An 18,941-nucleotide genomic window follows, 5' to 3' on the forward strand; every position below is an offset into this window, starting at 1 on the left:
AAAACTGGCACTGATAGACTTACCCGACACAAGGTTGCTACAAACCTTCAATTTATAAAAAACACAATAGCTGTGAAGCACAATAAAACAAGGTAAGCTTGTGTACCCCAAATACTATATGGAATGTATTTATACTAAAAAAAAAAAAAAATCATTGTTTATCTGAAATTCAAGTTTAATGGATGTCCTGTATTTTATCTTGAACTCTGCTAATATTTCCACTTCTCTATCACATGGTCCCACTACTGAGATAAGCTATGGGAAGCAGCTAAGAAGATTTATCAGTAAGTTTAATCCTCTCACAATCATAAGCACAAATAGTGTCACTTCATGGAGGTTTGGTTTACTTAGTTGTGAAATTAGGCTATTGGACTAAAGGATATCTGAGGTCCCTATTTTCTAAAACTCTAATGTATACGAAGTTTCACTGCACTTCTGGGACCATATGAAAAATTAGATGAGGCTTTATTTTAAAAGCTATAAAGTCATATACAAATATTGGTAATGGTGATGATAGAGCAACCTATTATATTAAATTATATGTCTGACTATAAAACTATTCAAAGCCTTCTTATATATTTATCTTTTGTTAAATATCCCCGCCAAATATTGTCACAAGAGAAGTCAATGTAAGTGATATCTCTGAATTTATTCTACTTATATTGCCTATAGATATTTATAAGTCAGGCCTTGAGAAAGCTTTCTACCTTAGAATCCTTCTTAATTTAACAGAGTAAACTACATTTATCTGTTATCAACAAGTCTCGTAACAATCCATAACATATGTGTTGAGCAAATTTGCTTCTTGTAAAACTGTTTTCAAGGAATAAGTAAAACACGGTACATAAGAATAGCTGAATAATCAACATATAGTGAATTTTATCAAGAGGTATATTCTAACAATAATATAATTAGGTTAACACTGTGTTTTAGCTATTTCTTAAATATATAAGTGAAATTGTTTTTTTCCTCTATTTATGTTAAAACTTATTTTGATAATATAAGTTGCTTTTTTTTAAAAATAAATTTATTTATTTATTTGTCTTTTTTGCTGCACGCAGGCTTTCTCTAGTTGCGGCGAGCGGGGGCTACTCTTCCTTGCGGTGCACAGGCTTCTCATTGTGGTGACTTCTCTTGTTGTGGAGCATGGGCTCTAGGCACGTGGGCTCAGTAGTTGTGGCTCGCGACCTCCAGAGCACAGGCTCAGTAGTTGTGGTGCACGGGCTTAGTTGCTCCGCGGCATGTGTGATCCTCCCAGACCAGGGCTCAAACCCGTGTCCCCTGCATTGGCAGGCAGATTCTTAACCACTGTGCCACCAAGGATATTTTTTATAGCATAATTATAAATTGCATATTTTTCCCTCTTTCTACTATATTAGTAATGTACATCAAAGCAATGAAATAAAAATACAATAATTTTTACATTAATAAAACAAAGATCTGTTTGTGTGTATATTTTGTACGCTACAAAGACAATTAGGGATAACCAGCTTAGCAAACTTACAGCACAGAAATTATACAGAGTTAAAAGACACATTAGCATTCCTTCTCTATTCTGGTCATATAATGTTTAAAAAATTGATCCCACATCTTAATGTTCAAAAAAAAAGCCTCATTTTATTAATATTTTAAGTATGAATTTTCTTCAGTGTTACAAGTTGGTTATGTTTCTAAAGCTCATTCACTTCTGCCAACTACTGGCAAAATAATGTAGGTGATATAATATTTATGTATAATAATACTTGATTAAAGAAAAACTTTGGTTGAATAAAAGTAATTAAACAAAACAAAAAACAGAAATAAGAAATCGATTTCAATTTATAACTTATATGTTTAAGAAAATAGGTTTAATTAAAGAGATAGAAAAATTAAGGCAAAAGTTTATGAAATAGATTTTATTTTAGATTTATTGATAGATTTATTCATTCAATTATTTTATTTAGATGATTATGAAATTGCTATTTTTAAGGTCAAACGTTATCAAACATCAGTAATTTCATGTGATTCAAACTAATGGAATGCTTTCAAATGCCTTGGGAGTTGAAACTGGTTCTTTAATTTTACTCCAGATATATAATTTATAGTTTCATACATAAAGATACTTATTGCAGCAAAAAATAATTAAATAATTGGAAGCAGTTTTAATGTCCTTTAGTAGGAACATAGTTAAGAAAACTATAGTTCATATATACTATGGAATATTATTCAATACTTGAAATAACTTTTATATAATTTTTATAATACTTTACAATGGAAAGTCTAAAAAAAGAGAAGCAAAACTACATATGTAATATAATCTCAACTACTATATAAATGCATACATCAAAGTATCATCGGTGGACAATTTATGAGATTTTGCTGTATGTCCCAGATTTTCTGCTATAAACATCCAATCTTTTTTTATGATGGATTTTTTTTTAATCCATTTTTTGAAACCTTATGATTCTTCTCCTCCCCAATGGAACATGGAAAGAAGGGACCATGTGTTAGTCCCACATGAAGGCTTTGCAAATTTCTTCTATCTTGCTTGCACTTTTGCCCTCTACTGTGGAGGCAGGTGCTCAAGTTAGGAGCTACCTCTTCAGCTTAGGTCTCGCACTGAGAAAACACGCCAACTTGACTCACAGCCTGGAGCAGAGCCACCACAGCTGGTCTGAAGATCCATGGGTTAAAAAAAATAAATATTTATTGTTGTAAGCCACCAATATTTAGGGGCTAATGCTATTTGATCATTATTGCCATAAAAGTGGATTCATATAGGAGAAAGATCAGACATTAGCACGATTAAATTTGGGGTTGTCTAGTAGATATCCAAGTGGGAATGTGGTATGTAATTGTACATACGAGTCCTACCTGATCTTTGGGAAACACACACTGCCATTCTCTCTGGTATCCAAGGCCTCAGACACCAGATATGGCCTCTACTGTGAGGTTTTCTCTACACCTTCCTTGGCCTCCTCCCAGATCTCTCTGCCCTTCAACTTTCTCAGCTTTCATTGCCTATTCACTTCTCATCCTTCTTCCCTGGCCATCTGCTTTCTCCACAGTATATAAGAGTTTGCAGGGTCAGGTGGCATGCTCTTCTAGTGCCATGCTAGGTGAGACTTCTCTAAGAAGCTTTCAGGTTTCTTGGGCTACACCTAGGAAAGTGAGGCATAAGGCCCCTTTATCCCTCCCTAGATGAATCCATCAGAACCCCCTGGGATCTGACCTCTAGGACTGAGCAAGCATGGTGATTTTTATTCCTAAAACTCTTCATTCCATTTGCTTACTGGAATTTGAATTGGGGTAGAAAACCCGCAATTAAATATTATACCACCTAATATTGTATTTTCATAGTCTATAAATTCTGAAAGTTGCCAAGATCCTTACAATCCTTACAATCAAACAGCACCGGGCATGTAAATAAAGCTTGTTTTAGATTCATAACTATTGTGTCTTTTAAATTTCAAGGACTTTTTGAATTTAAACTTAATAACTTGTTTTTGTTTGTTTGTTTTTGTTTTTTTAATAAGGTATATCTTCTTTGTAAGTGTTATGGTCACTTGCAGAGACAGATGGACCCTCACCCAAAATTTGGTTCCGATGTTGAGGCTGATAATGTCACACATACACCAAGAGGGTATAAAAAGTTTTAGTGCTTACATAATTGAGGAATCTGGGAAGAGCAGGGCAAACCTCTCAGGCAGGTATGAAATGGTCTGAGAGGGCAAGGAAAAGAGACTGGGCACCTAGGCCTTCTTATCAGCTGGTCCAGATGTGGGCAATTAGCTGATCTGGCAAGGGGAAGAGAGAGGGGTGAAGATTAAAAGCTATTAGGAAACATTTAAAAAGGGCTCTGGCTTTCTCATTACACTGAGGCATTGCATGTAGGAAGGTCTGGAAGTCAAATGGGAGCAGTGACAATGGGGACAGAGGGAGGTGATTTCTTAATATCACCTTAATACCTCAAATTGTTTTACTTGGTCAGTATCAACATTAGCTAAGGTTAGGCTTTTTTTTTTTTCTTTAAACTAATCAATACATCAGTTTTGAGGACAAGAAAAGAGAAAAAAGGAAATAGGAAGAAGGAAACTAACATTTCCTGAGCTTGTAATATATTCCAGATGCTGCAATATGCATGTCAAGAAATTTATTGAGATATTTGTGTTTTATTCTAAAATAATTTGCATATTTTTCTCTTCTCCTCTCCCAACTCAGTAGTAACCACAGCTATCATTTCTTTGCCTAAGGGACAAACTTGTGTGGAAAGTCCCAAAGAAGAGTTGTATGAAAACAATATTCTTTTCCTGGATTTTGCTTTTCAAGGTCTAAATTGTAAGGATCAACCTAAATCATATCCATAGGAAAAGGGAAAGAGGTGGGTGCCCTAGGAGGTGCTCAGAGGAAGAGAGGCGAGTCTTCTGGGAGCAGAAGGAAAATAAGAATTATGACTCTGGGGGAAGGGCAGCAGATGCTCAAAGGTCTACATACCACCACCAAGGAAATGCTGGCTGTGCCAACAGCTCAATATTTGCAGGTCTTCTTAACAAGTCATGACTTGCTATAAATTTAACAAACTTAACAACCCAATAATCATAACAATCCCATTTTACAGATGAGGGAACTGAGGCTCAGAGAAACTGCACAATTTGCCCAAATTAATATGATTAGTAAGAGTTAGTACCAACATTGAAATTTAAATCTGTCTGACATCGAAGATTTTTGCCTTCATCCTAAATTATGTTACCACCCAGTAAATTTTTTTTTTCTTTTTTGGATATTACTGGACAAGATTTAGATGAGTTTACAAAGAGGATTAAAATGAAAACACAGTGTGATATTAAGGAGAGAGATTGTCTGAAGAGGAAAGAGTTAATCTTAAACGGCAAAAGCCAAAGGAAATTCAGGGGAAGCAGGACTGCTGATTTTTTTCTACTTCTGCCCAAGAGGGGTACCCAGGCAGGATGCAGGCTGGTGGATGGACTTGGCTTGGGGACTGAAAAGATCAGAATTACATGGTAAAGTCTGATAACCTGGAGAAGAAAGAGCCAAGGAATGAACAACTCAGGGGCAAACAGACAACTCAGGGATACAGAAAATGTAAGTATGGAGTCAGTCCCTGAGGAAAAAGTAAAGGGGTACAAAACCACCTGGATGGGGTGGTAGCAATAATTGGAACAAATCAAGGGGTCAAAGACAATGGAATAAACCTTCTAAACATAAATCAGATCAGTCACTCAACTGACTAAAACATTTCAATTGCTGCTAATTGCCCTTTTGATAAAATCCAAATTTCTTATTTTGGTATAGAGGAACCTTCAGGAGCCAACCCAGTCTATCTCTATATACTTATTTCTGTCCAATCTGCCCTTACTCTTGCATCTACTTTTCGTTATTGGCCATGCTTTGTCCTGGACTTCACAGTTGCTATTTCTGTCATGTGTAATATCTTCAGCTCCTCAGTCTATAATAGCCTAAACTCCCTAGTCTAAGTTCTATCTGTTCTTCAATTATAATAAAAATTGCTCACTTAATCAACTGTTCAGTACATTCTAGACATTATGTAAAGAATTTAATGCATTATAGCAGCCATTGAAGATAAGTAGCTTTCGCATGTTATGGATAAGAAGACTGAGATTCCAAGAGGTCAAGTATTATATACATCGCCCATAAGTTACAGAGCATGGATTTAACCCATGCCCTCCTGACCCCCAAGCCCTTAAATACATGATAAACCTATTAATGCTGCTTTTAAAGCACAAAATAAACCTCACCGATTCTGAGTAAGAAAATGTATGAGAAACCACAATCAACGTCAAGTTCCCACTGGATTGTGTGTGTCTCATGAGCAAAAACATTAAGCAAACACAGTCCATTTCATCTGTAGAGATTCCCACTCAGACTGGGGAACAAATCTTCAAATCCATGATGTAAACCTCAGAAGAATCTTTTCTCCTAGATGTCTTAGGAAAGATCTTTCTATTGTCCATGAGCATAGTAAAGGCATAAAAAAGGTGACTCTTAGAGAATGTGTATCTACTCTTGGTTGTAGACATCTTTTCTATTTCTAATTTAAATAATGAAATAACTATTTAAATATAGATATTAGAAGACCATTAAAATTAAATGAGACAAGCTATGGTTTTCTGTTAGATATTAAGATACATATGGAAGTCTTCTAGTGCGCTAGACTGCTGCTCTTAAGAGTGTGCAAGTGCAAACTCTGATGAAGATAATAACAAGCCTACAACTGAAGATGCAACTAAGGCACAGGAAGAGGCTTTCAATGGCATCACAATTATTAATAGTTTTTCTAAGACTTCTCATCATTGGATGATAATACTGCACTTCCTCTTAAAAAGAAATTTTAAAAGCATAATTTAGCATTAGGTTCCAGAGTAATTTTCACTTGATAAGTGGTTAAATTTTGAATTATGAATTTCCCTTGAACTTAATTTCATATCAGATCTCTCCTGGCCATCCTTCCCTGAACTATGCCCCCAAAGTAATCACTATCAATGTTTATAGAATCATATAATTTTTAATAATCACTTACAAAAAGTCCCCTGTTTTAAATACTGGGAAAACAAGGCCCAGAGAGGTTATGGGAGAATTTTAAAGTATAGCTGGGGGCCAGTACCATACTGTTTTAATTACTGTAGCTTTATAGTACAGTTTGAAATCAGAGAGCATGATATCTCCAGCTTTGTTCTTCTCCCTCAAAATTGTTATGGTTATTTGAGGTCTTCTGTGTTTCCATACAACTCTTTAATTTGTTCTCATTCTATAAAAAATGCCCTATTTGGATAGCGGCTGCATTGAATCTGTAGATAGCCTTGGGTAGTATGATCATTTTAACGATATTAACTCTTCCAATCCATGAGCACCGTTTATCTTTCCATTTGTTTATTTTATCTTCAGTTTCTTTGTGTCTTATAGTTTTCTGAGTACAGGTCTTTTACCTCCTTAGAGTTATTCCTAGGTATTTTATTCTTTTTCATGCAATTTAAATGGGATTATTTTCTTAATTTCTCTTTCTGATAGCTCATTGTTAGTGTACAGAAATGCAACAGATTTATCCAGTAATCCCACTCCCGGGTATTTATCCTAAGAAAATGAAAACGTTAATCTGAAAAGATACATGCACCCTTATGTTCACTGCAGCTTTACGATAGCCAAGATATGGAAGTAACCTAAATGCCCATCAACAGATGAGTGGATAAAAAATATGTGGTATATATACACAATGTAATATTACTCAGCAATAAAAAAGAATGAAATCTTGCCATTCATCACAACATGGATGGACCTAGAGGATATTATGCTAAGTGAACTAAGTAAGAGAAAGACAAATACCATACAATTTCACTTATATGTAGAATCTAAAAAACAAAACAAATGAACAAACATAACAAACCAGAAACAGTCACAGATACAGAGAACAAACAGATGGTTGCCAGAGAGGAGAGGGGTAGGGTAATGAGAGAAGTAGGTGAGGGAGATTAAGAGGTACAAACTTCCAGCTACAAAGTAAATGAGTCACCAGTATGAAATGTTTAGTGTGGGAAATATAGTAAATAATTATGTAATATCTTTGTATGTTGACAGATGGTAATTAGACTTATCATGATGATCATTTTGAAATGTACAGAAATACCAAATCACTACATTGTGTACCAGGAACTAACGTAGTGTTGTAGGTCAATTAATTTTGTAGCTATATAGAGGATGGATGTTCACTAAACTTATTGTGGTAATCATTTCATGACGTATGTAAGTCAAATCATTATGCTCTACACTTTAAACTTACACAGTGCTGTGTATCAGTTATTCTTCTGTAAAACTGGAAGAAAAAATATAAAGTGCAGATTACCATATTTTAACAAAAAAAAGTATAGCTGGGGGTGGAACCAAAGGTCCCTCATCTCCATCTACTATATTAAGCCACTAAGTAGTAAGGGAGGGTAAGCTAGCCTTATTTCCTACATTGGGTAACATTCATTTAAATGAAACTATAAACAGCCCTCAAATTGCCAGGATCTGAATTAGATACAGTAGATAATAAGTGGCATAAATTTTGCCACTCCCCACAGAAAATGTAAATGGTTAAAAACAAACATGTAATTCAGGCAAAGAGGCTATCAGTTTCTATATGGCAATATTTTCCTTGTTCTGCCAAGGGTGACAAATTGACACATAGTAAATAGGATCAGTGTTAGTGAGCTGTTAAGCACTGCTGTTTATTTTTTTCTTTCTTTTTTTTCCTTTTTGTTGATAGAGAATCATCTAGGCATCGAACTGTTACACTAACACTGGAATGGCAAGCAGCAATTAACAAGCTGAAACTGAGTCACATATAAACAAGCTTCAGCTTCTATTTTCATGAAAAAATACTGACAAAATTAATTTTTAAAAATGTTTAGCTCCTGGGCTTCCCTGGTGGTGCAGTGGTTGGGAGTCTGCCTGCCGGTGCAGGGGACACGGGTTCGAGCCCTGGTCTGGGAGGATCCCACATGCTGCGGAACAACTGGGCCCGTGAGCCACTACTGCTGAGCCTGCGCGTCTGGAGCCTGTGCTCTGCAACGGGAGGGGCCGCGATGGTGAGCGGCCCGTGCACCGCGATGAGGAGTGGCCCCCACTTGCCGCAGCTAGAGAGGGCCCTCGCACAGAAACGAGGAACCAACACAGCCAAAAATTAATTAATTTAAAAAAAAATGTTTAGCTCCTCCTATTAATTTTTTTTCTGCCTTATCACTCAGACCTTCTTGTCCCTCCTACAGATCCAGCACCTAGATTCACCTCTCTCATAAGAGGTATGGTTTTCTTCTTTGAGGGAAAAACAGAAGTACAGGTGGCTTTAGTTGTGTTACTATCTAGCCCATTATTTCAGCATAATTGTGATATTTAGTACATAGATTAATCTGCTTTCCTTCATGGATTACCTTTATTCATTTTTGTATTTTATTTGCTCATCAAATATAATTCTACAAAATATGATTTTCTTTGGATTTATTCCCTACCAGTTTGAGAAATTACAATATAATTTTTCAATGCCATGAAATATCATGTGACTAATTCATGTCCTGCTTTAAAACGTATCGGCAGGTCATGGTAGCTAACAAGAACCTCTGACATAGTTTCCTGGAGAATTTTGAAAGATTTCATGTCTATTCTGAAGTGACAATCTAAATTATTATTGCTTTTTTTTAGAATTGCTTCTCAGACTTCAATGTATATAAGAATCATCTGAGAGCTTGTTAAAACGCAGATTTCTGGGCCCTACATCTTGAGGTTCTGATTCAGGAATGCCTGGCCTGGGGCCTGAGGTTTTGCATTTCTAACAAGCTCCCAGATGAAGCTAATATAGCTACTACTCCGTGCCTTCAGTTTCCTGGAAAAACCATTCAAATGTCCTTTTAAACATACACAACAAATGGACACTAAAATCCATCCTTGCACATTGTGAAAGGGGATATTCGCCATTTAGTTCACATCATTAAATCTGTTAAATAAAATATGACATTTAGGAAATGGTAGCATAGTGGTTTCCACCAAATATATCACATGATGATCCTCTCCCACTGTAATTATGCCTCCTTGCTTGAAAGTCACATATTTGTACAAGAGAAAACAATGACTTGTGCAGGAAGCAAACCACTATAGAGCTCCATCTGTATTAAAACAGACATGTTTGTGGATTCCCATTATTAACTATAACTGCCCCCAAGGCTGCACTGACTCGGCTCCTCATTTCTAACATTTTACAGACTGAGTTGATAGGTTTATGGACAACTCTGTAGGCTACAGAACAGCAAGAATAAATAATAAATAAAATATAAAAAATATCTATGTGCCAGCCAAGGGCATGAACATTTCAGAGAGAAGGGCTTTAGGTGCCATGGCTTAAGGAATGCCTCAGACTTCCTAGGGAATGGTGATAATGTATTGGTTCTGTCCATTTCTAATCTAGGAAGACATTAAGGAGAAGTTGGAGCTTTCTGGGTGAGCTTAATAAGAGAGGGCTGACTAATGCTGAGGAAAGAAGCACACCCCCTGCTTTAGAAAAAGAACCAATTTGTTTTGATCGTGCCCAACTATCAGTAAAATGTTTTTGAGCACACACCTAATATATGCATATTTATTTATTTCAAAGTATTTATGCTCACCATTATAACCTTATTATATATAAATACTATGAAACACACACTAAAAATATTTTTGAAAGTTGAGATAAAGATGAAATAAACACATTTAAATGTCTTACTTAGAAAAAGGTTTATCATTAGCAATATTATACATAAATCCATATTTTAAATGGACTTATTGACAATGTCAACTTTTTGAAAGACAATGTGTCAGTACGAGTAAACAATTCTTTTTTTAGCCTCTTAATGTGGCCAAATGTCCATACCAGGAGTAGGAGAAACATTAGCTGTACCAGCTTCTCATCGTTTGCCTATGTTTGCCCATTATATTCATTTGTAGTTCTTTTGCGGGAATCTTTTTAAGCTTTCCCTTTAAAGCCCTAGATAGAAATTCTCTCTTTTTTCTCCAACGTCCTTCCTTACCACTCTTGGTATGTGCATCACTCTTCACCCACATTATGATCAGTTACAGTCTGTGTATTTGGGGGCATCTTTTACTCCTTATTCTTCTCATTACTTACCATAGTATCTTAGCCATCGCAAGTGCTTAATAAATATTTATTTACTCATGAGTGATAGAGGGAGAGAACACATCTTTCAGAGGAAGGCATGCTAAGGGACAGAAGAAGCTTTTCATTTTCAGTTAGGAATCCAATCTACTATATTTCTCCTTTTATAATAAAGCCTTTGATGACAATTAATTTGCAGCAATAATCACAAGAGTGTTTTTCTATGAATCTTTTTGCCGTGCCAACAGGGTGATTACTCATATTCCACTAGAAATCTGGCACAGCACGTTACTTCCACTTATTTTTATAGCGTGTAAATTGTCTCACATCCGATAAGTCGGCAACAGAACTCCTCCCTAGAGATGGACTAAAATAATTCAGGAGAAGGCAAATGCCTTTAAATCTAAAAAATTTTCGGAGAATATCTGCTTTGAATGTTACAGAAAGAGGATAATTAATGTACATTAGCTGGTCTCTTTCACCAGTGTTTCAATATATAGCTATACCTGTAATTCTTGTGTTTCATGAAAGCCTTGGTTTTTTTTACGTAAATGTATTAAAAATACTAGCTTTGCCAATAGAAAATGTCAACTATTTCTCAAAACATCCCTAACATCACAAGCTAGGAAACTTTAATATAAATGAAGTATAAAAAATGTTGAAAAAAATCTAAGATGACCTACAGTGACTCTCTTGGAAAATAGCGATAGAATCAATGAATTCACATAAACATGGCCAAAGCAAGCAAAACTAGTTGCTTAAAAAAAATCAGAAGCAATGTTCCACATGCATCAAATCTCCTTTCCTCTGAAAAATCTTGTACTATGAATGATTGGGTTTCTAGGTTTATTATACAATTTTCAGTTAAAAGAAAGTTATCAAAAATTATTTTTTATCTAATAGTTAATTTAGACATGGCAAACTTAAAGTTCTCCAAAAATGTTTTATGATGGTTGTGCTGAGGACAGCTTGGGACTCTACTTACTTGAAATTCACCTATGTGGTAGGGAGTCAAATAGCCACAGGTGTCCCTTAGAAGTTTTACTGAGGTCCATTAGCATTTATTTCCCCTCCATACTTATGTATTTTCCATTTTTAGCAGATCTGTGGGCACACAAAAGCATTCAGTGCAGCATGTGCTTCTAAATCCAATTTATATTTAATTTGGAAAAAAAAGATTTTATACTTTCCATTTTTAATGCCATTCTAATGAAGAATCAACACACCAAGTGAAAGCCCAACTGCTGATGTAAGTTGGGAGTAAGATGTGACTGTAGTTTATGTTTGCTTTGGAGAGCAACTGCTGCCAGTGGTTGTGAAGGTTAATGCAGGGGTGCATGAGACCACCAACATCCCTGACCTCTGCTGTTGAACTGGTAAAGGAGCATGACGTGGATAAAGAGATGAACAAAGGACTTTATCCATAGGAATCCCAAATGCTCTGGAATACAACGACTGGTAGAAGATCACCAAAGACCTCACTCAACAAAATATGGTTCTTTAATTCTACCACCTGCATATAATAACAGATCCTAAATAACACTCAATTGTGACACATATTAAGATTCTAGAGTCTTTTTTTTACCCTTCACATTCCTAATGCTCCCAGACAGAATCAAGTGATTCTGGAAGTGATCGCTGGAATCCTGAATGACCCTGAGTTATTTGAGAAAGATATAGTCCCTAGAAGAGGTAAAACCACCATAGCTCTGAGCATGCTAGGAGGGAAAATATGAAGATATTAAATCTAAAGACATATCCCTGCCCTTTAAGAGAGTTTTGTGATCTACACATAGACAGACACATATCATGCATTCTAAATTTGTGCCATTACATAAGGTGACAGACAAGGGCACATGACATGTCTTTTTAAACCTTCAATCTCAATCATTTAACTGATTGACAACAATTATGTCTCTCTTAGAAGGAATCATTAATAAGAAAGTATCTTAAGTATTCAGAGTCAAGGCATTTTAAAATGCTGGAATCAATACCCACATACTCATGTACACACACATTAGAAGAAAAAATAATCAAAGGGTTTTTTTGGGAAAGAATATGAAAATGTGAGAAAGTCTTCACAGTAGATATTTCTAGCCTGTTATCATTCCTAGTTAGTCTTTGAAACGTTCTCACTTAATCCTGGAAAACACTTTATAGAGCTTCAAAACCTAGTTGGAATTTGCCTAACTCAGAAAAAAATAAAATACAACACCACCAAAGTAAAGATTTTTGCTGTGGGAAAACATAGATAAAATCAAAAATCATAAAAACCTGTCCGAATGATAAGCATTTCAACTGTCAGCAATACAGCAACTTCTACCTACATTCAAATGAGACCCTTGAGAGCTTCTGTGGGGCATACATGAAAACTAAAGCAGTTGTTCCCAGTCCCTGCAGAGAGAACAGCAGCTGTGGAATCTTAGGAAGAGGAAGGCTAAGAGTAGCCATGGTGGGAGCAGACAGAATCCAAGAAAGAGCGAGCTTGGTTTTCCAATAACCGATAATCATTGATACTCACAGTGTGGTCCCTAGGCCAGCAGCATCAACACTACCTGATGTGGTAGACAGAAAAACGGGTCCACAAAAATGCCCATATCCTAATCCCTGAAACCTGTGAATATGTTGCTTTACATGGCAAAAGAGACTTCTGATTAAGATATGATTAAGTTAAGGGTCTTGAGGTGGGAAGAGTATCTTGGATTATCCAGATGGGCCCAATGTAGTCACAAGGGTTTTTATAAGTGAGAAAGAGACAAGAGAGTCATGGGTCAGAATCAGAAAGAAATCTGAAGATGGTGGAAGGGGCCACAAGCCAAGCAATGAAGACATCCTCTAGAAGCTGGAAAAAGCAAGGAAACATATTCTCCCTTAGAGCTTCCAGAAAGAGGACACCTCGATTTTAACACATACAGATCTGTTTCTGACTTCTGACCTCCAGAACTGTAAGGTAATACATTTGTGTTGTTTTAAATCACGAAAGATTGAGGTAATTTTTCATACCAGCAACAGGAAACTAAAATATCTGGGAACGTCTTAGCAATGTGAACTCTGAAGAACTCTCCAAGGCTTGCTAAATCAAAAACTGAGGGGAGGGACAGCTGTTTTAACAAGCCCTCCAGGTCATTCTGTGCACACAAATGATGACAACTACTGTTCTATATCAAATCATCTTACACACTGAGCTTTGCCCAAATATACAATACACGATATGCATTTTAATATCAAGCTATGTCATACAGAAGAAATGAATCACAAAACGAACCATAAAATTATGATTCAGGTATGCATTGTTTATCTATTTCTGTGTAATAAATGTGTTTATCTATTGCTGTGTAATAAATTACCACAAACTTAGCTTGAAACAACATATTTATCTTACAGCTTCTATGGGTCATGAATTTGGGCACAGTTTAACTGAGTCCTCTGCTTCAGTCTCTCTCACAAGGCTGCAATCAGAGCATCAAGCAAGGCTGAGGGCTTATGTGGAGGTTCAACTGGAGAAATATTCACTTCTAAACTCGCATGAGATTAGCAGAATTTCAGTTCCTCAAAGGCCCTTGGACTAAGGGCCTCAGTTCCTAGTAGGCTGTTGGCTAGGGGACTCATTTTCTGGCCATTTAGGCCTGCCCAAAAAGGTAAGCTGCTTCATCAAAGCCAACAAGGCTCTTTATATACTATCAAGTATATATCAAGTATATATATATATATTTTTTTTTTGCAAGTTCATATTTTATTTCCAATACATTTGGAGCTTTGATTTTTGTGTTTTTGTAAGGAAGTTTTCACTTAATTCATTGAAAGCGCTTTCGTGCTGAGCCCAACAGGGGGCCTGGGCCGGTCCAGACTCTTTGCAGCCCTCTTGCTCCCACCCCAGACCCCCAGTGCTGGGAGCAGGGTGGCTTCCCTCTGCCCACTCTGCCCTCCCACCCCCTGCTGCATCTCTCTGTACAGAACAATTTTAAAAATGGAAGCTAAGACACAATATACATTGGACAGGCATGCACACAGGCGTCTGCTCCAAGACTATAGACTACAGCTATCAAGATGGAAGTTAGAGTCTCTTGTAAGCCAATCATAAAATTGAAATCCCATCACCTTTGTTCTATTCTGTGGGTTAGAAGCAAGTCAATGGGCCAGCCCACATTTGAGGGGAGGGGATTATACAAGGGTGTGAATACTAGGGGGGGCGGCTATCGCTGGAGTCCAGCAAGAACCTGCCTGCCAAGGCCTCAAAATAATCAATAAGATGCCACAATCAAATTAAAATATTTCAATATTTTACTAGTGCTCCTTACTATTACCACCTCTTCTTCCTGCCTTTACGGATTCTTTTAGGAAAAGTCATGTCAAAATAAAAGATTCCTAGTGTTCTTCCAGTAATTACATTCTTTCTCTTCCTCAGATTTCCCCTTAAGACTCAGACTTGACAGTCATCCCTCAAGACATTATACTATGTCATTTGAGCCTGACCCTGTATCTTTGGTGTATGATCTACTGGGCATTAAATATATTACCAATAAATGCAATGAGTCTCATGTAAATACATGAATAAATTAAAATATTATTTATAATCAAGATGAAAGCTTATACAAAGATCCAGGGATACCACATTCAGAATCACATTCAGTAGTAACATATTTGACTCATAATCAAATGCCCCACTACTTAAAACAAATACTCTAGTCATTGAGATTAAAAATGTTTGAATCAGCATGCATTTTCATAAGGGAACTCTTTTCTATTCTCTCAGATCCATATCCTTAAACATTTCCAAATGCTGACAGAATAATTCATCTTGTATGTAAACCACCAGAATTCTTATTTCCTATTTATATATCCACTATATATTTAGTAGTAATTAAAAAATACATATAGTTTAACAACAAAAAAATACATATAGTTTAGAATGAAATTGAGGTTGTGTGCATAAATTGTTTAAAAAAAGATAGAAGCACCACCCTTATAGGCTTTATAACTCCCTATAACCTTTGGAAAACCACCTAAGCTTCCGTACCTTGTCTAAGTCTTGAAGAGCTACTATAACTAGAATGCTATCTGAAGATTTCTCTTTGTGGCTTTGGAGGGTGAAAGAGGGCAGATTGGATTATCCTTGAAATCTCCTAGTTCCCCCAATACAGGCTGATGTGTGGTCTTTAAAATACTTTCTAGACCTTGTAAAAATCACATGCATAAATCACGTGGTGTTCTCAGTCAGCCCACCTACTGAGGCCATGTTTGGAAATCATGATACAAGGATTAGCCTCTAGATGGGTGCCCCAGAAGGGCTTAGATCCTGTATATAATGTGTAAGAGAGGGGTGCCGCCCCTTCACTAGGTTGTACAGTGGGAGAGGGACTGCTTAATTGCTGACTGATTGTAATATTAGGACCTTTTCTCTAGATACTTTTTATATTGTTTAATACTGGGGCAAATTTGCCTCCTTCTTCTCGGTCCACAGTCCTGAAATGGTGCTCGTTATTAGGGACCAAGGCAAACTCCCAAACATCACATATTCTAAGAATATTTCTAACAGTGCTCCACTGGGCAGTATAACTAACAGAAATAAACATACACAAAAATCAGTGTATTCCTCTTTAGCTAAAAAACTGATGACATTTGGACCCTTGGAACAGAGATATTGGGTTGGCCCAAGTGTTCGTTCAGGTTTTTCCTTAACGTCTTACAGAAAAACCTGAACGAACTTTTGGGCCAACATAGTATAAAACCAGATTATTCTCTTATTTTGATAAGAGATATAAGCAATCAACTTAACTCCATTAGAAGAAAATCAAACCTTTATGCTTTTAAATGAGTAAAAATAGGATCACATCTTAACAACTCTTGGAAAAATTATTTTTATATTACTTGGCAATTATGCTTGGTGGGGAAACTAATTTATAGCATGACTCTTTTAATAGCAGCACTTAATTTGATCATTACAACAGGACACAGAATCAAGACCAAACTACAGCATTGGAAGTTCTTATTTTAGGCATTTCGTGCCAAATGAAATACAAACATCACCTAGAGGAAAAATGTTATAGTCCTACTGCATGTTTTAATGTATATAATAAAAAAACTGAAAGTTCAAATGATTCCAACATTTTGCAATTAAGCGAGAAACTTTAGAGAAATGAGTTGTTGGAAAGGAAACACAACTGTAGCTATTTATACCCTCTATGATATTGGCACTTCTTTTTCAAATGACAGGACATGTAACACAAGTCAGTCTTCCTCAAATAGAAATAAAAGTCAAATTGAAAGTTTATAACAAGCCTGCCAATATGAAAGCAATGGAACAGTACACATTTTCCTTCTTCCAGGAGAACAAGCTATAGAGAACTTCGGGGAATGCAGTTCCAAGAGCAAAATACTATAACACACACACACACACACACACACACACACACACACGCACGCACACACACAAAAGCACAAAAGGCTGAGATGTCCCAACATCTCTGCCCCAGAGGATGGCTAGAATTTTCCCCAATTCTGCTTTCTTATTATTTCTCTGAGGTCCTGTATTAACTTTTGCTGGTTTATGCCATGGTAGCAAATGTTTCCGTCTGAATGACTTGACACAAGAAAGTTTACTTCTAATTTCTCACTCCTGTAATGTGTTCTACAACTGTTCTTTGTGTACTCTTCCCTCCAAGATCCTGGATAAGAAGCAGCTGCTGTCTAGATATTACCCTTCCCATGTAGAGAGAAAAGAGCAAAAGTATAGCCTCACAGTTATCCTTAAGGCCTCTTCTTGAAAGCAGTACACACCACTTCCGAAACCAGTCACTGAAACAAGCTTGATGTCCACAGGACAGGGATGCAGAATCCAGAAAGAAGGGAAAATATCGGACAATAATCAAACTTACCACAGATCATTACACCCAAATAAATAACTTGATATCAAGAGTGATTAACTTTTGGAGAAATGAGTATAATTGTTTTTGATTTTTTTTAGTTTAAAAATGTTTTAAAAAGTGATCAGCTCAGGCTTTCTTTCATTATGACCAAGAGAAGAATTGGAGTTGAGAATTTAGGTCTTAAGTATTCTTCCGACGTAGAAACACCTTCACCTTCGTCAGGGTGCAGAGTGCATTTTAGCAAAAGTGAGTCAGCTCCCCTTGGCTCATTGTCATGACATCTGTTTTTATTACCAGAGTTTTACTATGAAAGTAATATGTGCTCATGATAAAAAATTCTAATAGCAATAGAAAGCAACACAGCAAATTTTTAAAAGCCCACTACATCCCTTAGTCCCACTCCCCAAAGATACTCATTGCAGACAGTTACAAATATCATTCTAGAAATTGTTCATGCATAAACTCTTTGTTTCCTCATTTGAAAACTAATAATAATAACACCACAAATGATCTTTGCATCCAATGACTTAAAAGATATAAAACATTTAGAAGAGTAGCTTACACATAGTAAATTGCTACTATTATTATTTTTGCCAAGCACTGTTCTAAGTGCTTTGCATGTATTAACCCACACACCCACATACACACACACACAACCTCCAGCACCGAATCACCACCCCCACCATCACACACATGTGCACCTTAATTATTACTTAACAATATTATCTTAGAATAGCTTTCCATGTTAACTCAAATACCTCCCACTCATATTTGAAAGGCTATGAGTTATCCCATTAAATGTGTTTAACTTGATTTATTTAAACAGAAATCTTTAAGGATTTTCTTTTTTTCCATCATAAAAACACAGAAATGAACATGCTTATGCCATAGTATAAATTCCTAGAAATGGAATCACTCAGTCAAAGCTATGCATTTTTAATTTTGAGTGATTTTGCCAAGTTGTCCCTGAGATGGTCACTGGGGCTTTTCCCAAGGCCCTAATTACCTCCCTCATTGAAATTAGGCATGGATATGTGATTTACTTTGGCTAATAAAATGTTAGCAGAAATAACATGCTATATATTTCACTATAACCCACCCTCCTCTCACCACAGTGAGAGAAAATGTTCCAAATAGCAGCTGCTCCATTGGTTTGTTCATTTAGTGAGGACAACGCAAAGGAGAGCTCTTTCCCTGCTGATCTGAGAAGGGCATGTAGTGTAATCAAGAAATAAACCTTCCCGTTTTAAGTCCTTAAGGGTTTCGGATTGTTCGTTTTCACAAACAAGTTTGTCAAAATATCAGTAGCTATTACAATAGACTTGCTCTTTATAAGAAATGACAATCTTTTTTTTTACACTTGGATTCTTATTCAGGAAGAGTCAAATTGTAAACAGGTGCCTGTTCTAGGAAGTAGGAGATGACTAGGTATTAAAAGG

Source organism: Balaenoptera acutorostrata, chromosome 8 (genome assembly GCF_949987535.1).
Source record: "Balaenoptera acutorostrata chromosome 8, mBalAcu1.1, whole genome shotgun sequence".
Classification (NCBI taxonomy): Eukaryota; Metazoa; Chordata; class Mammalia; order Artiodactyla; family Balaenopteridae; genus Balaenoptera; species Balaenoptera acutorostrata.